At 49.9% G+C, this 14,087-nt stretch overlaps 1 long non-coding RNA gene across 1 annotated transcript; it reads right to left on the bottom strand.

The window, feature by feature from the left end:
- Positions 1–232: 232 nt before the first annotated feature.
- Positions 233–12,434, bottom strand: LOC150003959 (uncharacterized). The gene is made up of 3 exons (XR_016512246.1): positions 12,352–12,434; positions 10,546–10,690; positions 233–680 (listed from the first exon to the last, which is right to left on the bottom strand). It is a non-coding gene; the product is annotated as an uncharacterized LOC150003959 (long non-coding RNA).
- Positions 12,435–14,087: the final 1,653 nt, after the last annotated feature.

Below are 14,087 nucleotides of genomic sequence, written 5' to 3'. Positions count from 1 at the left end.
GACCCTCGGAGACAGGACCATAAAGGCCGCGGCGGGCAGCGGAGGTGTCAGGACTGGGGAGGGGCTCACACGGCCGCCGGTCCCGGGCCACGAGCGTGTGAAAGGCGCTGCGGTCCGAGCCAGTCCATCGGGATGCCGCTGGGGAAAAGGGTACAATTTCTACTAAGAAATAATAAAAACTCCAACGACCACAACAATCACTCTCAGTTGGGAGAAACGAGTGCGTCCACACAGCCCGGCGAGCGGGGCAGCAACAAAGACATGGCCAGCGGGGCCGGCGCACGCCGCGGCAGCCATTTGAGACGACCGGCATCCAGAGCCTCTCCCTGGGACAGAGCGACCACAAGCGTCCTTAAGATCACAATTCTGTTAATGTTTAGAACTCCAGCCATGGAGAGCCACCCTCTGAAAAGAGTTTTTGGAATCAGTTTCTGACAGCCGACTGTTTTGAAGGCAGTATTGCATAATAAGTAAGAACCTGAGCCTGATAGTCAGACAGAACTAGGCCAGCACGTGACCGTGTGACTTTGGGGAAGTGATTTCACTTTCCTGCGGCTCCTTCTGAAACGCGAGAATGGAAGATACCATCTTGGAGGGTCACTCTGAGGATTAAGTAGGAACGTCATGTCCATCAAACGCTGAGCTCAGCAGCAGGCGCACGGGGAGGAAGCACGAAGTGGCTGGTCAAAAGGAGGGAAGAAGACTGTTTACCTCCTCTTTGCAACTCTGTTCAAATAGCTTTTCCTCTTTTGAATTTCATTTTTATAAAGCCTGCTTATCCTTCAAGCTCAAATGTCAACTTCTCTGTGAAAACTTCACCAGTAAAACCAGCCACTTAAAATGTATTCTAGACACACATCAATAATACGATTAACACCCATCTAGCGCTTGCTATGCTTGAGGGCAGTGTTCTAAGTGTATCACGTATGTTAACTCATCTACTCCTCAAAACAGCTCTGGTAGGTGGGGACTAGTATTATCCTTTTTTTTTTTTTCTCCGTAATGAAGAGCATGAGACAGAAAGCAGTCCACCCAGAGCCACACAGTCGCCGGCAGACTAGGCTCTGAACCCCACCGCCTGGCTCCCAAGCCTGCTCTCACCTGTGCGACACGCCTCCACTGTCAGCCGAGAAGGATGAGTAATTCCTGCAGAGACCTCCCGAGAGAAGGCAGTGTGACATTTAGGACTGCTGAAGATGTTTTCTAGGTATGCTAACATCATTCACTGAGGGTACCTTATTCACCCTTCATAGAAAATATGTCTCAGATTCTAATTCCTTCCTCCTCGGGCCCACGAGATGGACCATTCTATCCTCATGTGACCCCAGAAATGGAGAGCGCCTGATCACATGTTACAACAGACTGTCAGACACGTTGTCGGCTAATACTCTATGTGAATACCATACAGTCGTCAGGAACTGACCGTCTACTACTCCACACAACATATCAGTCAATGTATGCTGTATCTGCCGGTTTTGATTTTACATACAGAAACAATGTCAAAGACACGCCTTGTAGAAAAAGGTATTATTTTTCAAGCTAAGACAGGCTTAGGGGAATGGAATTGCATCTTACCAAAAAATTACAAATGTGAACACTTTGTGTAGAAGACAGTTAATATCTTGGCTTTTTAACCAAGCCTTATAACACAGAAACAAGAGAAAGAATAAACATACCTGTCCAAGAGATGATGTTTGGGTGATATATAAAATTTTAAGCTTTTGAAAGAGGAAGGCTTAACAAGTATCTCCCGCTTCTCCATAATTGTAGCAGTGCTACTTTATCTACCTGTTCTCTGAATGCATTTCTGGCACCTTTAAGATTCAGCACATGCTAGCACATCAACAATGAATTTCATGTGCTAGTTTTCTTGAATGCCCCCCCATACATATATATATATGGCAAATGAGCCAAAATCAAGAAAAAAAATGATTTCTCAATTTTAAGAATTTTTCAAAAATGAAGAATAAAATCTGCATCAATACGTCTCTGAATGCAATTCTATTTAAAATAAGACAATGCTGGCATCAAGGTGGCTTATCACTGGCCTTGGGTACATGCTGGGGCCTCAGGGATCTGAACTGGCAGGGACAGAGAAGGGCTGTCAGGACAAGTTCTACTGGTCAGGCGGGGACTGGTTAGGGAAAGCCTGATGACGGGACTCCAGATTTGCTTATGTTTAGCCCGGGGCTACGGCGGGGAGGCCAAAAAGCCCAGGGAAGGCCACACAGCTGAGGCAACATCATGCGGACTTCCCTGAAACGCAGGGGAGCCCCTCCAACTCGGCGGGCAAACAGCTCCGCACCTGAGGCCCTGAAGCAGACACGCCCATCACCACCCCCACAACACAGCGAGCCTGCCCGCCGCCATCGCGGCTCTGAACTTCTGTGGCAGCCGTCTGTTTACTTGTCTGTTTCCACACCACGGGAGGGACAGCTGATTCACCCCAACACCCTAGTTCAGGAGTAAGTGTAAAATGCCACAGGTTTGACGTGAGTGAGAAACGAAGGAGGCAGCCAATGCAAAGCGCACCGTCTCTTCCCTGGGTCCGTATTTCACCTCAAGAACCTTTCACCCCACAAGTGGGAGGATAATGAAAACCAGGCTCACTTTACGTTTTACGTTTACATAATGTGAGCCATTTAACCACTTTGGATCTAAGCTGCTGCTTCTACGAAAACGAAATGAAGGCTACATGATTCTTAAAGTCCATTCAGGGCAGTAAGTCCATGACTGTAACGGCGCTGTGTTCTGCTAATGAAGCCCCGTTAATCCCTACTGAGTGCTTCTATGCAGCCAGTAATCATGCTCGTATCTGAAATCAAAGTTTGGTCCTGCTATGCTAGTTAACTGCCACACCAGGACAGAATCCACAAAACACTATTTTTGAAAATATATGCAAGTGTGTAACATACAAGTACATTAACTATAAATAAGAAAACATTTTGAGAATGCATAAAGTTCATAACAAGTCTTAGTAAAATGTGAAAGATATAAATTAGTATTTGCTTTAGACTTCCCTACCATTCTCCACCAATCTCCAGGCTTCTCTCTGACAGACAACATGTCACACAGACCTCTACATGCCTGGTTCCTGCAAATCCCTCTGGGGTCCACTCCCATGGCACCTCCTCAGAGAGGCCTTCTCTGCCTACCTAGGGAGTGGCTCCCAGACCCTAATTCTTTGTCACATCTCCCTCTTTGATGCTCTTCACAGCTCTCACCAGGACCTGAAGTCACCTAGTTTGTTCTGTCACTTGCTTATTGCTTGCCTCTCCCGTCCTACCTGCCGTCCTACCTGCCATCCCACCTGCCAGGACAGCAGCTCTAGGAGAGGGGCACCTCACTTACCCTACCCCCTTCACTTCGGGATGGCTTCATCTTACACGGGAAGAGCAGAACAGAGGCTCAGAGAAGTTGATGACTTGATCAAAGACAGACAAAGGCATAAAGGTGGTGCCTAAAATATGAACTTGTATCTTTACTCCCGACCTTTGGTTCCCTTTTGGGTATCAGCATCTCCACTCTGCAAGTTCCCTGCCTACATTTTAAATTTCTAGAATATTTAAGAATTGTTATACGCCTACGATGAAGAAAGCAAGATGCTCCCGAGGTCCGAGAGGGCTCTGCTGAAGGCGCCCGTGCACAAGGCACGGGGTGAGTGACGGCCCCTGCGTTGCGCGCTCCCCGAGGACAAGGCCTCCGTGTCTCCGCTCAGCACCTTCAATGTGCTCACTCAGACGCTGCCCGGGCTACGTGGTGCCACGGTAGCCAATGGCCCCCAGCACACGCACTTACGTCGCATTTACACGGAACGTCTGCCACGGATGGGCCTCCGCCAGGCTCCCCCACCCTGGATCAGCCCGAGCCAAAGCACGCCGGCGAGGTGAGAGGCAGAGCCACGGGGCAGAACCCAGCACGTCCGTTCAAACGGGGGACCGGTCACTTCCTCTAACGTTTTTACTGGCGAAGGCAGGCCAGGGGTCCACACCTGATGTCAACAGAGTGGGAAACAGACTCCTCCTACAGCAAGGCACCCGGCAGAGAGGGGCAACGCATACTCTGAACAATAATCCAACTGACCACAGAGCCTTCCCGACAGAAGGTGCTCAGTAACCGGGGGTCGTTATTTATAGGCCAGGCCATAAACACCAAAGGGCAGGGCCTGGAATCTGTCTTGCTCCTTGGATGCACCAGCCACATAGTGCCGGCCACACAGTAAAGGACAGGCTAAATGCTTACGAAGAGAACAGTAATAAGATGAGCATGGAATGTGGAATCAAAAACCTGCAAGAAAAGTATTATGTCTGCCAACTCCTGACTTACTGGAAAATCATTTTTCTCTTCTGGCTCTTGGATAATTGTTGTAAAGATTAAATAAAAATATCTGTGAAAGCCCCATGAAAACTGTACCATATTATACAAATGTTAGCTCACGTATCCGGATAGTCCAATGGGATGAAATCTGATAAAGATAAATTCATGTAAACTTTTATAGTAATGCAATACATAATATCCTGCATTTACTTTCAAAGTGTCAACGGGCAGGAAAGAATAAGGAAGATGAGACGTCAGGCAGTTCACATGAGAGAGAGAGAGACAAGGTTTTAGCTGACCAGAAGCTCAATATGATCAAAGGGTAACGTGGCTGCCAAACAACGTAACGCAAGTCTCAGGCATTAGCAGGACAGTGTCCAGATAACAGCTTCGCTGTACTCGGCAACCATCCGGCCACACCCGAAGGAGTCAGCTCAGTCCTGGCCGCCATGTTTTACGAGGTGTACGGACAAACAGACTTTGTCTTGAGCTTATCGATGTGGCTGGAGAAAGGTCTGTACATGCACCATGTGCATATGGTCTGAGAATCAGGGCCTTTTCCCCTGAGCGCGGCACAAAGGCGTAGGTGGGGCTTGGCAGTCATTCTCAAGCACTCTGAGTTACCGTGTGTAAGGAGGAAGAGCAGGTTTCTCATACCAGTAAGCAAAAGCTGGGCACACAGGTCTAGCTCAAAGAGAAGCTACTTCTGACAGCTGGTCACCTTCTAGAACAAGAAGGGTGGGTGGCCACACGGGGGAGAAGCTGCTGAGGGGTCTGAACTGGCTGTGAGCGGAACAAACCGAGCCGCCTCCTCTAGGTAACCAGACATCTTTGAGGCAGCTGAAAATGCCCAACCAGTGTTTCTCTTTCCTGAGTCAATAATACCAATACTGATAACAACAGCAAGGAGCGAGAACTGAAATTAGAAGCAAAATGAGAAGTTGCTTGGCCTGACAAACACAGAAGGGCACGCTGCAGAAGGGAAACGAAATTCCAAGGTACATAACATTAAACGGGGACAGGGACACCGTGTCTTGATTCGTGCAGAGCAAACAGGCTTAGTCAAAACTGCATGCCAGAAACTGTTTTTCCCGGATGACTTTCTCCTATAATTTCCAAGGAGGTGCAAAAAAAAAAAAAATTTTTAATGAGTTCCTACAACGGCAATCAAGCAAAAATTTGCTAATATTAAACTAGCGGTATAATTATAAGGCAATACCAGTGTATCAATCAACTTGAATCAGTATTCCTATTTACCATGGCAGACAGGTACATTGGCATTTAACAAGGGTTCCTTGCTCATGTCTTCTTTGGTTTCCTTATCCTTTCCAAACTCCAGCACTTCGCCCCTCTCACTTCCAGCTTCCGGTCCCCAAACACTCTCTCTGCACGTCCTGGGCTCCCCAAGGGTGATAAGCAGTGTATGAAGGTTAAATGCCCAGGTCCTCATCTTCAAATCACCCGACTAGCACAGTAAACTCAAAACTGGCTTTTTTAATTCCTTTAATGAAATATGTTTCAAAGCTACCCACTAATTTCTCACTACGTTTTAATTGCTACACAAGAGAAAGTCAGAGCAGGCTATGAAGACGCACTGGGTATTACGTGGAATTCATTTCTAATTATAACCACTCTTTGCGAAATACCTTGGAATACAACTTTCTTTTTCCCGTAAATATTCCTCTGCACCCTAAATGGACAGATTTAACAGGATTTCACTGTACTGACATAAATTACGCATGCCCTACTTATTGCCCTCCCTGCACGGACTTAGTTAAAATGTGAGCTTAAAAAACAGTTTCATTGATTTGTTGAAGTAAGTCTGTAGGTGCCTTTCTGGAAGGAACATACAGATTTTTAAAAATCTATTCTTCCAAGCCAAAAAGTAAAGGAAAATGGGAGAAGCAGAGCAACGAACACCTGCTCTCTACCGAGGAGCATGGGGTTTAGGGCTTATTTGGAACAGGTTAGGGCTTGTTTCGCTTGTCATGGGATTCCTTTTTTTTTCTTCCTTTCTCTCTCGCTCCTCTCTTGCGGGCACTACCAAGAACTGCAAAGATCATGGGAACACAATGGTCGGCTGCAGAGCCAGGAGAACACAGTTTCAAACCCCCCACGTCAACTCCTCTAACCAAAACAGTCTATGTTCCACTGGGAAGTGGGAGAATGAGTCAGTAAGGCGATAAAACAGTTACCAGTTTTAAAATATAGTAACCAAATAAAAGTTAATTTTCTTTTCAATTAGACACTTGTGTACTAAAGCAATTATTTGAAGGAAATCATGCACCATAAACAGTTGTTTAAATAAGCAGCCACTAGAAATTAATTGTAGTTACATGTGTGAAGTGTTTTCTGTGAGGCATTTTTAAGTGCTCAACATACACGAACTCATGTATATCCTTCATCACAGCATTTAAAATATTATTGATATCCTCATTTTACAGATAAAAGGAGGCGCAGAATGATTAAGTAACGTGCTCAGGACCACACAGCCACGGACAGGTGGGAAAAGAATATGAATTCATGCAGGGCAGCTCCAGGGCCCACTCTTTAATCTTTATGGGTGGGTATCACAATAGTATATACACTGATATTTGAAGATCTTTCTGAGTCTATAAGGTTTAATCACATATGAAGAAATTTTTTCATGAGCAGTCAAGACTGTATAGAATTATTATTAAATGCTTTTACAACCAACTTTTAAGATCAGATGACTAAATCCAATCCATCACTTCATTTAAGCCAACAGCAGCTAATCTAATCTAATCTAATAGTTCCATGTAATATATAGTCTGGCTTTATTATACTTCATGATATGTGTAACTGGGTGCCTTTCATATACTTAGCATGATGCCTAACACTATGTCACTAAAAATCATTTGCGCAGGCTACATCAGGGATGTTTTATTCAAAAGAGTACGCATTAAGGTAATTCCACTACTTCTCAAGTTCTAAATGCAATTATTCAACAGACATTTGAATACTTAAGGAACACCAATAAGTGTGGATGCAAAGTAAGTTAGATGGTCTCCGCCCTCAAGGGAGGCCAGAGTTACAAAACAATGAAATAAGTGCTTTCAGGGAGCTGTGACCAAGGTCCCCGGGGAACAGAGTTCCGTGTAACCACAGGAATGATGGCAGTTCCCGCGCAAAGGCATGGCGCTGTGACGCTTTCCTCTTAGGGAGCATCACGCAGCTGAAGGAGAACCGGAGTGCAGGGGCGTCCGGGGAAGCACGGGCAGCAGTGAAGAGAGGTGAGGCACGAAGCTGCAGTCACATAAAGGCAAGGCTTCCGAGTCGGAAGAAACACGGCCAGCCACTGCAAGGACTGAACGGGACCACGACGACATCCCATATGCTAACCGCAGCGGCTACGGCACTTCTTATTTTCGCCACCACCGCCCTGCACTCCCATGAAACCGTATGCAAGCTTCCACAGCTAAAACTGATCAAAGTCAAGGGCACTGGCTGGAATTGGAGTGAACCTGCTCAGCTTCCTCCAGAAGACTCTACAAAACAGTTTCACAGCCACTGCGTTAGGCGCTGGCTGGGCAGACCAGCTGTCAGGCGCCAGGGCTGCGGGTTCTGTCCCTGGTGAGGGCATGTACAGGAAGCAACGGATGGATGTGTAAGTAAGTGGGACTGCACATCAGTGTTTCTCTCTCTCTCAAACCAGTAACTAGGTAGTTTTTACAAAATCCACTGCCTTAACAAAGAAAATTTATATATCTACACAATTACATTCTATACATTCTTCATACCTCTTCCATCGTGATTCTAACTTCTCAGCTCTAAGGATTCATTCTGGCAGTTTCTCTTCAATCACGGAACTAGGCATATATAGAACTAAGCAGATAGTACGAGGACTTCAAAATGAATGAGAAAAAGTTATAATACAGAAAAAGGAAGATAAATGATCAGCATTTAGACTCTTGAATTAAACTATAACTTAAATGATTACTTTTTCTAACCTAAAAGTTAGAATCTATGATCAGACACAATGACTACAGAATACCCAAAACCGGTACAGTGCTGGAAAATACAGTCTATGATTGCAATTGTTATCATGTAATTGTTTTCAAGATCGGTGCACTTGAATTTTCTTAACAATGACTTTGTTATGTGAAAAATCCTTCCCCACCTACCACTTAAGTACCTGTTTTCCCACCTTATAGAATTGGGAGTTCTGAATGTGATCACTGAAAATGGTCACCACTGTGATATTACTTATCTTTCTCACAGCCACCGAATCTCACAGCAATAACACATAAAACTAATTAAAGATATGCGTTTGCCTTTCCTGACAATTTACTGCTCTTGACTCTTCATGGTGAGAAGTGCTAACGAAACAGCAAGTTTATAATCCTACAGAAAAGCTATTTAATAATTTAATGTTTGAGAGCAAACAATTATATTTACTTTATACAATCTAACCTAATCCCTCCAATCCTGTGCACCTTTACCTTCCCCTGTTCCTCACACTAATAGTTTTAGGGAACATAACCACTGAAATAGTCTTGAGAATTTTTAAAGTGTCATCCCCTTTATAATAGTAAATTAATGAAAAACAAATCCTCAAAACTGCTTAACTCGTAGTAAGAGTTACAGAACAATCTCACTTTTCTGTATTAGATAATGCACTTAGAAAAAACAAACCAGCAACCACCCCGGGCCATGCCATCATGCATTAAAAGTTCTCTCACTGCATGTGGAGGAAGACCAATTTCTGACTATTAAAAGGAGGAAAAGGGGAGAGAAGCAGAGGATATAAATTTAATCCTTCGATACATCATTTGACCAATATGTACAATATATTCACTTACCGGCATGTTCTAGAAATGGTACTTAAACAGAAACAATATAAACGTCATTATAAGGAAAATACTATCCCAAATGATGCTGTAAACCCAGCTCAACACTTAGCATTCGATGGATCATTTCTGGGCATACTTTACACTCCTAAATTTGCAAAAATTGCCAACTATTCTGCTATAAATTTGGGGGAGATAAAGATAACTGTACATTAGAGAAAAATAAATTATATCCCATGTTCCAACCATATCAGCGCATTCTGGGGAAGCAGCTTAATAAATATTCATTTCCACTTATTTCAAATATAAAAGTCTTTGGACTATCAAATAATCATCAAAAACAAAATGAATTTCTGTAAAGGAAAGCTTTTTATAAATATATACTTAAAAGTAATCCTATAAAAACATACAAAAAATCCTCATATGTAAAATACCAATAATCAAAGTAATACCCAAATAGAACTGCACCTTAGGAAAATCAAACCTTTAATTCTGAATAATCTGCACCTAGAGAACAATTCAAGGTAATGGTTTTCACTATATGTGGACTTTTGACCCTATCTATTTGGTTTAGATTTGCTGTCGTCTGACCCTCGCTGGCCTGGCCTGCAGGACCACCATCCTAGCACGAGTATCTTGTAACACAGTGCTTCTGATACCGCAGTTAACTCAGCTACCTTGGAGAGGTTACCAGACTAACCTGACCATAAATTCTGGCATTTTAACTAGGTTTCAATGTACTCCTTAAATGGAAAAGCACAAATCAGATGACAATTTCCCCATTCAGTTAAAACATTAATGAGGAGCACAAAAGTAGCAGAACTTTGGATTTAAGAAGCCCATCGATACAATAATTTTGCCCCCATACATTTTTGGAAAAGAGACAATTTAAGGGACACACTGATAAACCGTATATTATGCCAAAAGAAGGTTACTAAATTGTCATGCGCCAACTTATTTTTCGTAAGTCAAATCACATTTTAGAAGTATCGTTAAAAAGCACTAATTATTTGAAGGAACCTTTTAGCAAGCCCTTTTTGTAAAATATGGAATTCCCATATAATAACATAACCAGTATTTAACTGACTGTGTAATCTTCTACTTCGAAATATCAAATTTCTTAAAGTGAGCAGAGCTCCTTTCACGGGACAAATTCATCCCTGCACTCACTACCGCCCTTCTCCCTTGGGCCCAAATTCTAAAAATATCATCCAAAAACCAGCTGTTCATCCGTGGCAGAACATACAAGCGAGAGCAGAAAAGTTGAATAACGAAATTGAGTGACTGTTTTTAATGTAAAATAGAAATATGAAAGTAGTCCCCAAAAGGGATCAATAACTTATTTTTGGCCATAATTTAAATAATGCTCAGTAAAATTAATTTTAAAAAAAATTAAAATATGGATATCTTAGATCACCTTCCCATGTATCTTTATCACCTGGAGGAAAGCAAGACCGGTTTACCTTCAGGACCACTGACCTCCATGATGCCACCAAGGTCAGTGAGACCTACAGGAGGGGGATATGCTGAGTAAGTGCTGATTCGCCCAATTCTAGGGTTTCCTTTAAAGAGAGAAGGAAGAAAAAAAACATAAACAAACGCGTATTCACGTCTCACAGGAAATGCTGTTTGAGGTTCTAACATTCAAGCGCCCCAGGCCAGGGCTGTCCACGGCCATCTGGGAGCGACAGCCAACCGAGCGAGCTGGAAGGGGGCGTCCGGCCCCGGGCAGGCTCCGACCCGCGGCGCAGAGCAGGTGCACGGCCCGGCCGCAGCAGGCCGCCCTGACATCTTGCGCCCAGAACCTTCGCTGCCCTGGCTGCCTGCCACGACGACTCAATTTCAAAATGAGGCTGCTCTGCGGACTGAACTTTTTGAAAGACAAATAACCAAAGATCCTTAGTCGACAGAAGCACCCACGTGTCCGAAGGGCTCCACAGGGCACCGGTGTGCGCGCGCGGCAGCCCCTGGGACCACCCGTTCCCGGGGGAGCGTGTCCTGCTGCTCCCCCGGCCCCGCCGAGCCCTCCCCTGCACGAACCAGCCCTGCTCGTGGGCCAGGCTGAAACGTGCAGCCCTCGGTGTGATCCGTGTAAGCCCGACTCGGAAAGCCTGCTCCATTCCAAAGCCCCACTCGTGAAATTTCCCGGGGAGGGGCGACGGCGAAAGCAGCCCCGGGAGAGCCGGCGCGGGGCCCGCAGGAGCGGCCGGAGGGGAGCCGTTGAACGGCGGCTAACTCGTTCTGACGCTCGGTAAACAGGTGGTGCGCGTGAGAACCGGGGGCACTTAAAGGGGACGGCGCCCGCGGCCGCACGGCTTTGTCGCGGCGGCGGGGGCGGGGCGGGGCGCGCTGGCCCCGGTACTCGCAGGGAAGCTCCGGGGTCCCCGCGATGACTTGACCCCGGCTGACTGCACTCCGCTCCGAGAGGCGATGCTGCATCAGGTCGGGATCTCGGTGCGCCCCTGCCCGCCACCCGAAACTCGCCAGACAGGCACGACGTCGTCTGGGGGCTTCCGAGTTTGCATTATTTTTAAAGTCCGCTGGGCGTGGACCCAGAGGGGGCGGCAGTGTGCGCGGAAGATTCACCTATTTCCTGCACGGGCCGGGAAGGCCGTCTGACCGGCCCCGCAGAGCCTTCTCCCCCGAGTAACTTTTTCCCCCGTGAGTCCTGAAATAACCCCCGGCGGCAGACAGCGCGCCCCGGCCTGGCGACGGCCGCACAGCGCGCCCTCGCCGGCTCCGTCCACCCCGGGCTCCCGGCCCCTCTCCCCCCCACGCTGCCTCCCGCGAGTCCTGCCGACATCCGCCACTGTGGCTGCCCGCGGCGGCGGCACGGCCCCGCGTCCCGAGGGCAGAGTTCCCCCCAACTGGCCAGCCGACATCGCCCGAGAGCTTCCCGCGGGCCCCGGCGCGCACCTGGCTCGGCCCCTCGCCCCCGCCCCGCACCTGACCAAGCCCCGGAGAGGGGCCCACCTGCCCCGCGTCGTCCGTCCCCACGCACGGGCGGCCCTGCCAACTCCTGGCCAGTGGCCGCGCCCCCCCGTCCCAAGGCCCTGCGGCTGCTGGGCCCGACCCCGAGGGGCAGGGGCGCCAGAAAGGCCCCGCGACGCCCCCCAGAGGCCAGGTCCCGAGCGCTGTCAGCGCCCCCGGAAGGGGTCGGGCAGGGGGCTGAGCTCGCCGGGCGCCCGTCCTCTGACGTCCTCTTCGCACCAACCGCACTCACCTGGCGGACTTTCGCCGAGCGGGTCGGGGTCGCGCGGGGAGGCCGCCCGCCCGCCCGCCGCGGCCCCCACCCTGGGGCGCCCGCTCCCGCTCCCGCTCCCGGCCGGCGCACGCCCCAGGCCCGACGCGCGCCTGAGACGCCGAGGGGGAGGGGACGCGGGGACGCGCGAGCGCCGGGGGCAGGGGACGCGGAGAGCGGACACGGGGGCGGAGGCAGGGGGCGCGACGAGACCGAAGGCCCGGCGGCGTCGGCAGAGAGAAAGCAGCCTCGGCCGCGTCCGTCATGGCGCGCAGCGGCCGCCGCGGCTCCTCCGGCCTCTCCGCTCGCTCGCCTTTAGTTTGACCTTTCCCTCCAGTGTGTCGGAGGGAGAGCGGCGATGCGCGCGCGCGCGTGTGTGCCTGTCTATGTGGACGCGCGCGCGCGCGGGGAACGAGCCGGGTTAGCTCGCCGACGCCTGACGTCACTGTCATGGCAACGGCAGCCCCGCCCCTCGCCTCCCATTTTTCTGCCTCCTCCCCCCATGCACGTTCCGGGGCCTCACGTGTTCTTTCGCACGCACGCACGCACGCACGCACGTTCGGAGCGCGTGCGCCCGGAGCGCCGGGAGGGGGCTGGGGTGGCTAGGTCATCTGCGCCTCCTGGTTGCCTCCCTGAATTCGACCAATCCAGTGAGGAGGAGCCGTGGGCGGGACGGGCTCGGCGGGCCGAGGGGCGTGAAAAATGTCCCGAGTCGGAACGAAAGCCCTTCCAGGGCGGCGTGCACGCTGGGTGGCGGAAGCGTGCGCTGCGGGAGCGCAGAATGGAGGCGGAGGGGCCGGTCGGGTAGCCGAGAGGCGGGACCCGGGGCCCCCATTTAGGGGGGTTAGCCCGTGTCAGACGGGGGCCGCCAGGTCGGCCTCTGCCAGCAGTGCTGGGTGACCTTGGCCCTGTCACTGGAGCCCTTGGCACCGAAAGCCTTGGGGTGAAGGGGAGCCGGTACTACCCCCACTGCGCGGGTGAGCGTTAAGGTGGGCAGCGCCTCACCGGGCACGTGGTTTGCCCTGAGCGCTGGGCGTGGGCCCCGCGGCCTCCCTAGTGTACCGACGGGGACACGGGACGCAGGGAGCGGTACAGGATTCAATGACTCGTTCACTGCCCGGCAGCGGCAGAGACCCAGGCCCCGAGTGCCCCGCTCCGCCCTCCCCGGCCTTCCCTGCGGGTGGGGGTCCGGGCAAGTTCCGGGAACACCGTAACGAGCCCCCTTTGCTCTCTGGATCTCTTCCGGGCCCTCAGCCGCCCCTCTCGCGTTCCTGCGCGAGTGGAGCTGGGGCTCTGGGCCGGGCAGCCATGGTGCGGCTTCGGAGGGCCGCCGTGTTCGCTTCCGAGCAACGGACACGAGGGGGCTTTCCCAGGTGCCGTTGCGGCGCCTGAATGTCCTCTGAAGTTTTGGTTAAAGTTTTAAGCACAGGAACGAGGAGCCCCAGGGCCCCGCGATCACGAGCCAGCTGGGGAACGATTAACTCCATGAACCAGCACTTACCCGGCGTCCACTGAGCAGGCGGGACCGCCTCTCCGGGCCCGAAGGGGGTCACGGGCACCCCAGGACTCAGACGCACTGGTGACCTCACCGTCCCTCAAACTTGTGCGGAGATCTCGTGCCCCTAATGAGCTGCCTCCGATGAGCTCAATCACGCCCTGCCTCCTGATGCTTCTCGAGTGTTGTCCTTGTTAACTCTGGATGCGCTGTTAACGTTCTG

Source organism: Furipterus horrens, unplaced genomic scaffold (genome assembly GCF_987537825.1).
Source record: "Furipterus horrens unplaced genomic scaffold, mFurHor1.1.pri manual_scaffold_7, whole genome shotgun sequence".
NCBI classification, from domain to species: domain Eukaryota; kingdom Metazoa; phylum Chordata; class Mammalia; order Chiroptera; family Furipteridae; genus Furipterus; species Furipterus horrens.
The sequence above is the reverse complement of the archived record's forward strand: the minus strand, read 5'-3'. Positions and strand labels throughout refer to the sequence as shown.